The following is a 14,136-nucleotide window of genomic DNA, read 5'->3' on the forward strand; positions in this document are numbered from 1 at the left end:
GATTCCAGGCACCTGTCAGGATGTTTTTTCTTCTCCACAAGGTTTTGCAGGATTGGTGAATTTTGACACACCCTGCTTCCAGACTGTCTTAGGAATGGAATTCTCCATATAGCTCTTGAAAAAAGAGGACATGAGATTATTGGATAAAAAGTATACAGAAGTTTGCTGTTCCACAAGGAAGAATCCAGCCTTTTCCACTAAACATGAAGGTGTGGAATGCCTTCAACAATACCAGTATGTACGGTGCATGTACCAAACTTCATAAAACCAAACCATAACTCCATACTGACATCTAACTGCCTGAGTAATGTCTTTCAAGAAAAGTCTTCACTTTCCTGAAGTCCCTTTTGATGCAGGATAGGTCTTTGTCAATATCCATGACACCTTGGATCAAACTCCATGATAGGAGGCTACAAAAGGTTTCAGAGCAACAGTTTTCAGAGGTACTGATGCCTTTTCCTGGTCTTAAAATCAAGAGTCATACACGGTTAGAAGGGGAAAAGGGATTTTACCTTGGTATTTATTCTTAAGGATCCTTAGGTGTACACGTCCAGGTCATATGCATCGAGATGCACCCCGCCGAGTCTTTCCCTGTGTCTCTGTGTCTCTCCTCTCGTGTGTGTCGTGTGTGTGTGTGTGTGTGTCCCCCAACATTGGGTATAACATTATAGGCTTTTCTAATTAGCATATCTATCAAAGATTCCCCAATGAGAGGTTCAAGCGAGCCCCCCCTCCCCAAGGAGCCTTCCCCTGGATGGTTCTATCTTGGTTTACAGAATATGTTCTGGAGAGGACCTTGGGGTCTGGGGCACACTGATCCCTAGCTACGAAGCTTCTAAGATGTTTAGTCTCTCAGCTTGACAAACAAGTCTAAGAATGTAGGCAAAAAGCACTAGGAATACAGAAGCTGTAAAAAGGTATAACAGGGGTATAAAAGAAAAAGCAAAAATCTTCATGGCATCAGTACCATTTTAACCTTCCAAGGCTTTCTCTGTTTTGGGTTTTTTATTGGCTTTTTTGGGCTGTTGTGGGTTTCTTGTTTTGTTTGGTTTGGGTTTTTTTCTTAAAAAATAAAAAAAAATCCTAAACCAACCCCCCTAATTCAATAAATCCAAACTTTGAAACTTTAAAGCATCGCCCTATTTTTTCTTTTGTTATGAAAACCATTTAGTATGTTCTAAGCATCTAAAACCTTTATGGGAATATTTCTACATCCTGTTTGTAATACAGTGTCAAGTAAAACATTATTTTCTCTTCAGCTCATAAACACCATGTCATCAGTGGTCCTTCATTAACAAGAAAGTGAAATCCAGACCTGTGCTTGATAAAACTGATGTCTTCCTACTTTCCATATAAAGCTGTCTTATACATTTTCTCATTCCTTAAGAAACAAGTCTTTTCAAGGTTATTATTAATCTACAAACTCTTTCCAAGCACTGTTATTAAATTCCTTTTGATGCTTGCTCAGAACAACTCAGAGAGTGGTAATTTTGCATTGCCCCAGCCTCCTTTTTCAACAACATTGTGATTAAAGAGCAAATACTTTGAAACAGCCTTGGAGTTAGTCTTCCTATGGGCAAATTAAATCTAACACTACTTTTCATTCTGCATTTGAACACATAGATTTTACATCATTGGAACAATTCTCTATAATTGAGTTTAAGCTTCATTCTTGCATTTTATAGAACATCTTTTTTAATTGCTTCATTATTTAGTTTTTATGAAATAATATTTTCCTTTATTTCCAATATTTTAAATTTCTGCAAGGGTTACTTAGGACCAGGACTTAATATGATGTAATGCTTAGGGTCCAGGCAAAACAAACCTAAATATCCTGTTAGTCATAACTTCAGTCTTTTGTACTACAGTCCTACATTTACATTAGAACAGTAATAATGACAAGTTAATTACATTTGAAATTCTGAGGGTTTTATATATGAGAATAATAAGTACATATAAATTCCTAAGGCAAAGTCATTGGCATGGGTATGCCTCTTAAATTCCAAAGTAATTTTACTAACCTGAACTCTTGTTTTACCAACTACTCCAGGAATGAAATTGGGCAAGAGAAAGATATCAGATAGCACATATACAGGTTTCACTAGGAGTTATAGTAAAAATGTTAATAAAAAATAATGCTTTAAGTGGCAAAATAATTGGTAACAGAGAGCAGTGGATGCCAAAGAAAACCACCTTAACTTTTGTCTCATGTATTTTGCTCATTGACAAAGCAATAAGAAACAGAGTGAGTGATGCTTACATATTATAAGGTTTAATCTGGTAAAAAAAGACTAGACAAGAAAAGAGAAAAGTTAGAAATTGGTCAGAGAAGAAGAAAATTGTGTCTAATTTGGAAAAAATGCAGGCTACTCTAGGGGAAGAATAACCTGAAACAAATATATTTATCAGAAGAGGGATTCAGCCAAAGTTCCTCAGGGTGATTCCAGATACCAGTTATAAGGAATCTTGCAAAGGAACACAGTAACAACAAAATGCCAGTGTAAATTTAGGCTGTACGTGTAGAGGCACAATGCTGTGGCCCAGGGAGAAGAGTGCTCTAGTCAGTGTAGCATGAAAGAGACCACACCACAGATACAGCTTATGGGAACAAGCACCTCTGTGCCAAGGAATTTCAGCATGCTGGAGGGAGTTCAGAGAAAGAAACAGAAATAAACATGTGGTTGTAGGGATTATTTTATGAGAAAAGCCCAAGTGAAATAAATGCCTTGATCTGGCTAAATAGTTACTAGGAAGGAATATGATTACATTCTTCAAACACTTCAGGACTGTTATCATCAAGGAAGAAGACAAATAGGATGCATAGAAGATCTGGCTCTACATCTACTTTCAAAATGTTCATATGCTTGAAAACATCTTCTGTCTTCCAGATGAACTCTTTCTTCTTACATCAAATTTCTCTCAAAAATGTATGCTACAGTATGGAGGTCAAACTGAAAAAAATTGGTTTATATCAAATTAAAAAGTTTATCAAACTTAAAATATTGTTTTAATTTTACTTCCCTTTTAGCTTGCTTTATAGAAGACATTAGGACAAAGGTTAGCTCTTTTATAGAAGATGAGCCCTTCAAATTTTCCTGATGATGTGGTCCTATTTTGTACAAAATACATATAAAACCTTATTGACAGGAGGACTGAAACTCAGATGTGTCAGTTCCTAGGGGATTGGTTTAAACTATAAACCATATGACTCAACGGGGAAGTGTCTAGAGGGAAAGAAATGGAAATTAGGGGTAGAATGGATCTGAATCAGGATTTTCCTATCTTAATGGTAGGCTGAATAATAGGCTTCGAGAAGAAAAAGAAATTCCTTTTAAATAATTTGGGAGATGGGGTTTGTTCCCCTTTCTAAGGCTGGAGGGGAAACTTGAAATAGTACATTCACAAAAAGTCAAAATGAACTTTCTTGCTATCTCAAAAATAATTCTCCTTTCAGCTCAACTTATACCACTAACTGAATAAGGGCTAGATTTATACATAGTTTTAATGTGGCAAAGCTGGCATTTTCCAGCCAAGACAGCTATTAAAAGAAACATGAAACAAAAATAGTTCTCTATGTTCGAACTCATTTAGGCTGTAAATACTTCCTGTGCAGATCTGTTTATCCAACTGATATCCACAGCTTAACTGATGCTCATAAAGTCCAAGTCAATTTTGAATTTGATGGAGTTAAATAATTAATGGAAGTGTTAACTCATGTGCACATTTAATTGATTAATATGAAGTTAATGGGCATTCTGAACTTAGCTTCACCATGGGGGACTTGGAGGTGGTAAAATTACTCTTTCTTAGTGGAAAGGTGTTCGATCTGGGTATGAGTCAAGCAACAAGCCAAAATTAAATCAATAGCCAGAGTCATATTGGTAGGACTCCTATTGAACACAATTGAGCCAAAATCTTCAAGCTTACTGGGAAGAGCAAGGATTTTGGCCTGCTCTCTTGAATTCAAGGACTTCGTGATGTGCATCTCATTTGTGCACTTACTACACATTTCCAGACACAATTTAAGATACAAATATAGAAATTAAGATGTCAATGTCTTTCCACTAAGATATTTTCAGTACCTTCTGCCAAGCAGAAAGCATAAATGTGATGAACATGTAGTTTCATGGTGCTGCTCACTACTTTGGGATGCTGGACCAAATCCATGTTCACCTAAATATGGATCTATTTGCTGAGTCTCAGACAATACACTTTGAAGCTGTTGACTTTTATTTCAGAACAGCTTATTCAAGTCCAACTATCAAACTCTCACTGAATTCAAAAGTAGTTACTGCTAAAAGCAGTTAAACTGTATTATAATATTGGCAAGAACATCGATATTCATCTGTTTCTGTTGACAGAGGAAGTCAACCCACCATATAAGAGATTGACATTGAAAAATAACTGACTGTAGTTACATGATCTTTTGAAAGCACCAGGCTACATACTTCTGTAGGGAAAACATAAATATGAGCCTCACACATGGCAGTATCTCCAAAAGGCAACACAAAAATTTCAAGGACACTTCTAGGCCAGACTTTTTTTCAGGGTTTGATATTTCTGTTTTCACCTTTTTGTGCAAGAAAATTGTGTTTTGTCTATGCACACTGATACTGTTCATGATTCAGTTTAACACTTCTGTGAGATGCTGGCCCAAAATATTTGTGTTCTTTCAGAACAATCTGGAAGCTTTTCCCATGCAATCAGCATGGAACGCCCTGCAGCTATTTTACTACATAGCTTTAGAGAGTGAAGAGAGTATAAATTGATGGTTTTCTCCCAATGTAATTACAGACATTCCAGCTCTTGTCAGACTAGATCGGGCCCTTCTAAACATTTAGACAATTCTGAAAGTATTTATTTCACCTGTATTTTTTCCCACAAGAATATTATCATATTTTGACAAGAATAACCGTCCCCGTACCGCTTCTCCCTCTAAGTGAAAGTAACATTTAGACTAGGTAATGGTTCCAAGGGTTTTTTCCATTGCCTAAACAGAACAAAGCTTTCAAAGTTCAAACACTTGCATGTATTTATATGCTTATACCCTGAGGATGCAATATACTGTAATCATTCTTTTTTCAACAGCCATTGATTCCTTCTGCACTGGTCAATACTTACTTAATTCCACAGCCTATTATACAGATTTATTGGTTCTTGCATTCTATTTGGTATAATCCATTAAATGTGATCCAGCCAACCATTTGTCTGAACGTCCTTGAGCTTCACAGTGAATCAAATTATGATTTCCTAAACAATCCTGCATTTCCAACAAAAAAAAGTGGGTGCAGATTCTGGCAAGCATGAACTACTTCTATAATTAAAGTGTGAATTATATCAAAGAAATAAGGAATAAATAGCTGGAAATTTTCTTGCAAGACAATTTTGCATTTAAAATAAGAAAAACCCTCATCACAGTACAACAGAAATGGATTCAATCTGTAAAATGAGGGTTTGGGTCTCCTATTTTACAAGACTGCTTGTTCCAAGCCTACCACCCTTCTGGATTTATGCTATTCATGGTCTCACACTAGAGTTTGATTCTCCCTACCAGGTCTAGGTTATTTAGAGGTCACAGTACACACATGTGAGGAGAAGGCAGTATAATAGATAGAAAATAGTAAATTACACTGGTCACACTGTATGGCACTAATATTTAGTATACTGTGTGCCCTTCATTGTCACACAAGTAATTCCTGGCAAAATTTAGATAAATAAACCTGAGCAAGGATGCAGCTTTTGACAGAAAGAGGGTTAGTCTTCAAGTATTTTTAATGGACTCTGTTCATGCTAAGATCTTATTGACACATTTTCATTTTGAATGTGAGCTATTTCTATACATTTCCACTTTCTCATCCCTAGAACTACAAAGTCTATTTATTTTCTGCTTATGGGGTCTGTGAGAAAGCATGAAGATAGTCAGGCCACATTTAACTTTTTCTACTAATTTTAAGAGAATAAAAGGAATCTCTTTAATTTAATCCATACCCAACTCCAGAGACACTGTGTGAAAAGTCCAGTACTGTGTCTGAACTTCTTGATCAGAAGACACGTACTGTCCTCCACAGTGATACCACGTACAATTATATATCCCCAATTAGAAGGATACTTTCTGGTGAATTACCTCCCTTTTTCTGTGATAGTCTAATGGTTCCCTAAGAGATAATAAAAAAGAAGAGGCTTTTGTTGCTTGCTGTTTATTGACAGGCAACAGCGTAACTCCAACATGAGAGAAGCATTAGCAAAAAGAAAATGCAACCTTTGTCTATAGTCTGAGCTTAGTCACTACTGGCTCACAATACATGAAATGAGGGTATCAGTAAAGATGCTATTGGGACTTAGGAAGAGTATTCATATAGAACAGATAGAGAATTACAAATAGATTTACCCTTTGTTCTCCTGAACTCACTCTTCCATATTTGAATAACACATTTTTTGTCTTCAGGGAGAGCACTACAGTATGTTAGTACACAGCTAGTGGAAGCACATGCTAGCAGTGTGCAGGACTGATCCTCAGGGAAAGAACTGAGAAGTGCTGTCTTTACCAGGTAGGATGAAACAGCTTCCCTAATCCTTAACAAAAAAAGGAAAAAGAAAGCCATTTGTAGGTTGTCTTTTGTTGTTGTACCCCCCCACCCACTCCACCAGTGCATAATTTGAAGATACCTGGCAAGCTGACAAAGAAATCAGAAATTTTAAACACCTTAAGCAGGTGCCATGACATACAGTAGTACTGAATGAACTATGACTGAATGATTAATATTTTTCTCTACTGCTGTGGCAATGCATATTTTCCCTTCCTTTTGAAAGACTGACTGACAAATTGGCTTAGATTACAAAACACCTTAAAACAAGTACCGACATTAAAAAAAAAGAAAACGAACTCATATTCTGATTAATAAACTCCCTACACTTTGACTGAACCCTAATATGGTCACAGTTTCAATTATACCATTATCAGAGAATATTGCTACATGATGATCTCTGTAAAGATTAAGAAGAAAACAACTGAAAGTTGAATTGTCTTCCAGTAATGTGGTGATAACAGAGGCATTTTAGAGGCAGTGAAGACAACGGACTCTGGATACTAAGTGAAGACCGTTTGGCAAATTTTCATCTGGAGAGACTCAGTGTCTGCACAGAGTTGTCTCTGAGCAGGCTGAAAGGATAACCAGGAGGATTTAGTTCCTGATTCAGCCAGGCATTTAAGGACATGAATAGTCCTATTGAAATCAATGAGATTACTCACTCACTTGAAGCTAACCACATACTTAAGTATCTTTCTGAAGTGAATGCCTAATGAATGCCTACACTTGCAGAAGGGTTGTAGGAAACTGGTTTGCCAGAGACTGGCTACAAATCAGCTTTGTAATGTTTGTTTGGAAAGTCTGTCAGAACTTTCCCATGAATAGGTACATTTTTCTACCCCACTGAACTGCCAGGATAGCTAGGGGCAAGTAGGTAAAACAGATAAAATAGTCCTTTGCCTTCTTTTTTAAGAAGATTATGCTGGGGCATAGAGTCAGCTCTTCCCACTTTGCCTAGCGTGTCAAGAAAGCCAATTGTTTTCCAGACTAGGATTTTCTCATATTTGTATCTTAATGAGTGAGCTTATTACTGTAGCAAATGCTCCTCCTGGGAAGCACTTCTAAAACAAAATTAAAGGGCTGATTGATTTGCAAGATTTGCAAAATATTATTCATGTGTTGTTTTTTTTTCAAAAAGTCACAAATACCCCAACAGCATTGTTCCAAAAGTTTGAAAGGAGATCTCCCATCACTGTGAAAAATGAGTGTTCTCAGCTGAAAAGAAATTGAAGCGAAAGGGGAAGATTATACTGTTAGTCTTATCTAAATTCAATTAGTTCAATGAAAGGGAGAAACCATTGTCCATGCTTTAGGGTTATGAAGATTAGAAACTCAAAAAATTAGATGAATCATTCATTTAAACTAATTTTAAACAATTAAAAACTGTAAACAGTAACTGCTTAATATCACTAAACAATGAACCTGTATACAGAACAACAGTCCTCCTAATTGCTAAAATGAGGCTAACTGTCCAAGAATTCTACACATAAAGCATAAAATACATAGAAAAAACATGAAGATATATAGTATAAATATTTTTCCTTACAGGCCGAAAGCCATAGGCCATGTTTGAACATGAGATACCTATAGCAGAGAACAGTATTTTGTCAAAATAAAAAGGTAGTCCTTGATAAACTTATGTGACTTAGGTACTCTGGGCTGTATTCCAAATTGTACTTTGAACTTCCCTCACTATCAAGGAAAAGTGACAAATTTTTGTACCTTATTTCTCCATATAAAAGGTACAGGGGAATTTTTTTTTTTTTTTTTTTTGTGGGTATTTTAATTTGTTATTAAATTTATTTTTTATTTCTTTGTGGAAAAGGCTAGACCTGACCTGCTCTTTCGATGTTTTGATGCAATAAAGCCCCATTTTGTATACAAGCTGCTGAAACAAAAGCAGAATACAGACTGTTGCTGAATTAAGGAATTATAAACCTTTAAACCGTGTCCTTCCCCACCACTTTTTGGATAATAAAGTTCTGTTTACTGTACTGGTTAACACAGATCAGAAGCTAGTAAAGCCTGGAGTGCACTTCTGGGAGGACGAGGTAGGTTGAGTAGTGGCCAGTTCTTTCTCTGCCAGGATTCCTTGCCTGAGTGATAAAAGGTAGAGATTAGGCTTCTTTTCCAGGCTCCTTCCAAGGTGAAAAAGGAAAGTAGCTTGGGACAATAGGTAGAAGAGACAAGCAGGATGTAGCATTTTAAGGGGTTCATGAAATTATCCCCTACATGTCTAGAAACAGCCTGTGAAAAGGAATGATGTCTTGTGAGTGTACACATCCATGAGATCTGCAGTGGAGATAGAGTTGAGAGATGAGAAGCAATTGTTTTGCCAGTTCCTGTCTTTCATGACTGATCCTGCTTTGTGATTTTGGTTCCTAACCAGCACTTGGAACCTATACTACACCAGCATCTTTTGACATCAGCCGTGTTATAATTCCTTCTCTCCTCTCTCTCCAGCTCCTAATCTTTCTCACTAAACAGTCCTCTTCAATATCATACAAATGCCAATGTCTAAGTTTTGCGTAAAATAACCTGGCGCTGATGGAAATATGCATTACTTTTCCAGGCCTGGTTATGAGAAAACCCAGCAAAGCAAGCTGTGGGTTTTTATCTGAGAACATGGCATCTGTTCAATAACATGTCAAGTTTGTCAAAATTGTCTGACTGAAGTCCTTTATTATCACACAGTGGTGAAATGATTTGCCTGAAGGGGAAACAGAGCATTAATAAATTGAATGAATTGTACATTGTTCATGACAGTCTCTAATAGTACAGTCTTCTGTGTACTGTACATTCCAGATACCATCTCAGGTCCTACTGATTAATATTCATCAGTATAAAAGCATACGACTCAATTTGGGATTTGTAGCACAAATCAGCCATTCCAAGGATGCCTCACTGAAAGAATTTCCCAGGCTAGATCATATGACACCTAGTCTTAAAACATGTCAATCTATCATGTTTACCTTGTCAGTGGTTTATCAGCTTGATATCATGGCAAAACTGGCAATTTAGGCTTTCAATATTCATGTCATAATGTCAAGATTAACATCCACTTAGAAATGTGGAGTAAACCAAACTCGTTTGTTTTATTGCCCTAACTGCCATGGTAAAGAACCTGAAATCATGGATAGTGCCTTGTTAAGTCCTAAACTACCTTTTAGCCCTTTGAAAAAACACATAGTAAATCTGTCTTTCTAAATGATTCTAACATCTTTAAGAAAAAATAACAAATTCTTAAAACCCTTGCTAGAATTTTGTTGGCCCAAGTCCAAAAGATAAGGGAAATCCCCTCCCCCCCCAATAATTTACTGTATCCCAGATTTATTACATAATGGAAAAGAGAACTGCAAAAATCAAAGAATTCATATTGTGCAGAAACATAGGGAAACCTTGGTCCAGGAATGATTCTCTTAGTAAACTGCTTCAAGATGATTTTCTACCACAGAAATCCACATGCATGCTAAAATATTTCATGCATGCTTATTTAAAGGTATAGAAATGCCAGCATTTTAACAGAAAGTCCAATTCCAGGCATGGTATTACCATTATTCAGTGAATGTCTTGGTGGTTCTAATTGCCAAACACTTGAAAGCACAGACAGAAAAACGGAAGGTATTTGAAATCATAGATTAGTACAAATATAAGATCTTACCATTGTATAGGGTGGGAAAAAGCACCCAACCAACCAAACCCCACCCCGCAACCAAAACCCCAAAATCCTCAGCCACCAAACCTCTGCCCATAAGGAAGCCTCCACAAATACTGTATCAAATTCCCTGCTGTTTGTAAGATTCACCTCTGGAAACCAATCAGACTGTAACTGTCTTCCAGGACCACTGCTACTGCATGCTTCACTAGGATCAACAGCATATTCTGGTTATCCAAATACTGTATCTATATTCAGTCACTCCCTCATCTGTGTGTTCCAGTTCACCAAGAAACTACACTCCCTGGATAGCTTGTATTCTCTCTCTGAGATAAAAAGAAAAAAAATTCCTTCAGCAAATCCAGGCGAACATTCTGAATTTTAATTCATTTCAGAGCAAAAAGTATCATGATAATATTTTCATAATATTTTCTCTTAAAAACTGAAACTCACCCTTCAGCTTTCATCAGTGGCCAGAGTAATTTAACCTACAGTATGACAAGTGGAATGATAAGACTGAAAACCCTAGGTTTAAATTAATTTTTTTTAAAAACATAATTTTTATCTGAAAGCCTTTCTCAGTTCTACTTTTCCTGATGATAGTGTTTGAGGAGCAATCAGTTCTATGTGAAGATTAAACAAGTTGGTAGCTTCCCATACAGCCCTGTGACTCATTCTGAAAATCTCTGCGCTGATATCAGCATGTTGAATACCAGAAAGAAAGCGACCCAGCAGTGACTCTGGGTAGCTTCATGGACTGAAGCAAATATTTACATTTATTCAAACAACGGGGAGGTGGGGTGGCACAATGAAAGCCATATTTGTCCTAAGAGTTATGTCACTGTTCCAAACACAGCTTCTCTGTGCAAAAAACGAGGAGCATTTTAATTACCCTTCTCCTCCCCCCTCATCAAAATATTTTTAGGATTACTTGACTGTGCAAACTGTGTGATAGCCAGTTGTCAGGAACAAAGGACACTGTATTTCTGAGAAAAAGAAATGGTCTGAGTAATCAAAATTCTCTGAGATGCACAAAAGGTGATAAAGTTCTCCCCGATTTGATCACTTGTGTTATCAACTGGGCAGTTAATAACTTTGCCTAAATAATTGGATTGTAAAATATATACATATTGTGAAATTCCTCTCATGTTCACCGGAAAAGCCTGCCGTTTAGAAAATGAGTAGGAGGAAAGCAAATATGAACTACTGTTAATCGCCTTCTATACTCATGTACTGCTTTAATATAACTGTAGCACTTTTCTTCAAACATTTGAACAGTTGCCTGGAAATCAGTATAACTTAAGGATAGAATAAGCAATCTAGAAAGCCAGACTACCAAATGCCAAGTTCATAATTTCTTTTCCTTGGTATAACAAATGCTTTCAGGTAGAATTCAGTAAATTGAAAATGCAGAGGAAGTATTCAGATTTGTTTTCTATGTATAAAACATTTAGGCTGCCTCCTGCAAGCCTAGCCATAGGGTCAGATCTGACTGTAACATACTGAGACCTCCTATCATTTCGATGCACTCAGGACTGGGGGGCATTGATAACCACTCTGTTATTGTCTCTCTTCCTTCCTTTCCTAAAGAAATGTCTTTGGTTTGCTCTTTTTTTGGCAGTTTGCTTTGTATTTTTTTTTCCCTAAAAAGGCAGCACAATCACTTTATTACAAATAGTGCTTTATGCTCGATTGCTTAATTCTGATTTGCCTGATAAGACGCATGGTATTGTTTAGACATTCATCCGGTAAGATGATGGGAACACTTCTGACAGTAAAACATGGACAAAGAATTAACCAAGCGATTTTCTACAACTTATCTCACAGATAGCATTTATTGTTCTCTCTCTGTAGTATTGGTTCTTGGAAATTTACTTGGAATACAAATGAAATAGTATTTTAGAGTCAAAAGGAGATTTTCTTTCTTCAAAATGAAACTAGTAGCAATAGCCATATTACCAACAATAGTTAAAATTATAGTTTCTAAATCTTAAAACCTATTTTTAATTCAGTATTTCATGCACTGTTTTAATGCTTTTACAACTTTAATGGTTCTGAAAAAGCCTCACATAATGCCATCTGAAAAAGTAAACTGTCTTCTATTTCGTAGGGATATAGCATGCACTGAAGATAAACTGTCTCCAACCACATTGAAGAGAAACACTGTACTAAAAGACAGACCTAACACAAAAACATTTTTAATTTTGTTGGGTATTTTGTTCTTCAAGTTCATAATTCATAAGCCAAAATTTACTGCATTCTAACAATAACAGCTTCCTTCACAAAATCAAAGCAGTATCCTTTCTAAATTTTAAAGGTTTCCAGAAGGTGAGCGATGCAGTCATTGTGTGAAAGGGTTTAAAAGTATTATAATGTTACATCTGGCAACTGTAAAATTTTTGGACCCAGCAATGCTGACAAATTTGCACTGAGGATAACTGTTTACAGGTAAAAGCATGATTTCAGTCTTTTGGGCTGCTTGCTCTCCATATGAATTTCAGACAAAAATGGGAGAAAAAATTTTCAAAACTGCTCAGGAATACTCACTTGGTTTTTGCAGCCCGCTTCTGAAAATGAAAAAAAAGAAAAAAAAATCGAACAAGATCCCAACAACAAACCAAGAACAACATTTCCCTCTCTGGCCTAAACAGAAATTCTGTTACTGGTATTTATTTATTTATCAGGTATTTGTATCATGTGGTCCCCTACCAGCAACTAAAAGACATATCAAACATCCTTCTTTTGAGACCAAGCCAACAAAACCAAGCAAAATTATAAGAAAATGTCAGTTCTGGAGACCAGACATGTTTGCTGGAAAAGTAGGCTTTTAAAAGGACTTCATAAAGATTGCTTACCCAATTGGTGGTATGTTAAAGCATAGAAAATTCTGTGGTGGAGGGAAAGAAATTGTTTTATTTTCACTCTAGACATACTTAGTAGGGAAATTTAGTCTCCGGCCAATGGGAAGGTCAAGTGTAGGCAGCATTAATCTCTTTTTAATTTATGTAAGGAAAAATGTTCTGTTTGTTTCAGGGCAGGATGCTCTTAAACTGTTTCTATAGTAAATTCATAGGTATTCTGAGAAAGACAAACTTGCTGTAAGAGAGCACATTTAAAGTGAAACAAAGCCTCATTTGCTGTAAGGTGATTGATGCTTTCTACTGATCTCATGTTTATTTGGTATATGCTAATTCTTTATATCAAAGACACATCTTTTAGACTTGGTTCAGGAGTGTTGGCAAGATGAAAAATACTAGCACAAGCTTTTTTGACAGCTTAGTAACTGCTTAAGATTATTAAACAAAATCTCCAGTCTCTCAGTTGATTATATAGCATTATATGAGATGCAGCTACCAGACATTATTTCACACTGAACTTCACCCATCTTGACTAACCAGTTCTCTTTTTCAAAGAGAAATGCAGAGAAAGATTTTTTTAACTTCACACGATTCTACAGCACTTCCAGTATTTTACCACTCCCTTCAAAAGTGAGGGCTCACTTTTAAGAAGATGCACCAGATTTCCGTCTTTTCTCATCACCTTGTTTATAGGGTAATGGTAGTTCACCTTCCAAAGGCAGAGATGCTGGTCTGTCTTTGCTCTCCCAGTGCAATGTTTCTGGCCTTCTGATGGATGATTCAAGAGCTCCTGCTTGGTTCTTCATGAGTCAATGTAACCTTGAGATCAATACTAGACCTGGCAGCCGGCAGGGAGACTTCAAAGAATGTTAACTGTTCTTTTGAAAGCAGTTTTTTTGGCCTCAAAATGTCATAACCAGACTGTCTTGGCAGAATCTTTAAAGTCCCAGTTTTCAGATGTGAAAATGTTAGCCGTATTTTTCCCCCTCCTTTAACAGTTTTTTTGTGAACCAGAGCCACATTCATTTACTAGCTG

General features: G+C 36.5%; 1 long non-coding RNA gene across 2 annotated transcripts in view; it reads left to right on the top strand.

Annotated features, from left to right (window-relative positions):
- LOC121657361 overlaps positions 1–14,136 on the top strand; it is a 43,837-nt gene that overhangs the window by 24,554 nt on the left and 5,147 nt on the right. The gene's annotated exons all lie outside the window — the stretch shown is intronic.

Source organism: Corvus kubaryi, unplaced genomic scaffold (genome assembly GCF_017639235.1).
Source record: "Corvus kubaryi isolate FWS band 111438036 unplaced genomic scaffold, C.kubaryi_AGA036_p1.0 split1-37296, whole genome shotgun sequence".
Classification (NCBI taxonomy): Eukaryota; Metazoa; Chordata; class Aves; order Passeriformes; family Corvidae; genus Corvus; species Corvus kubaryi.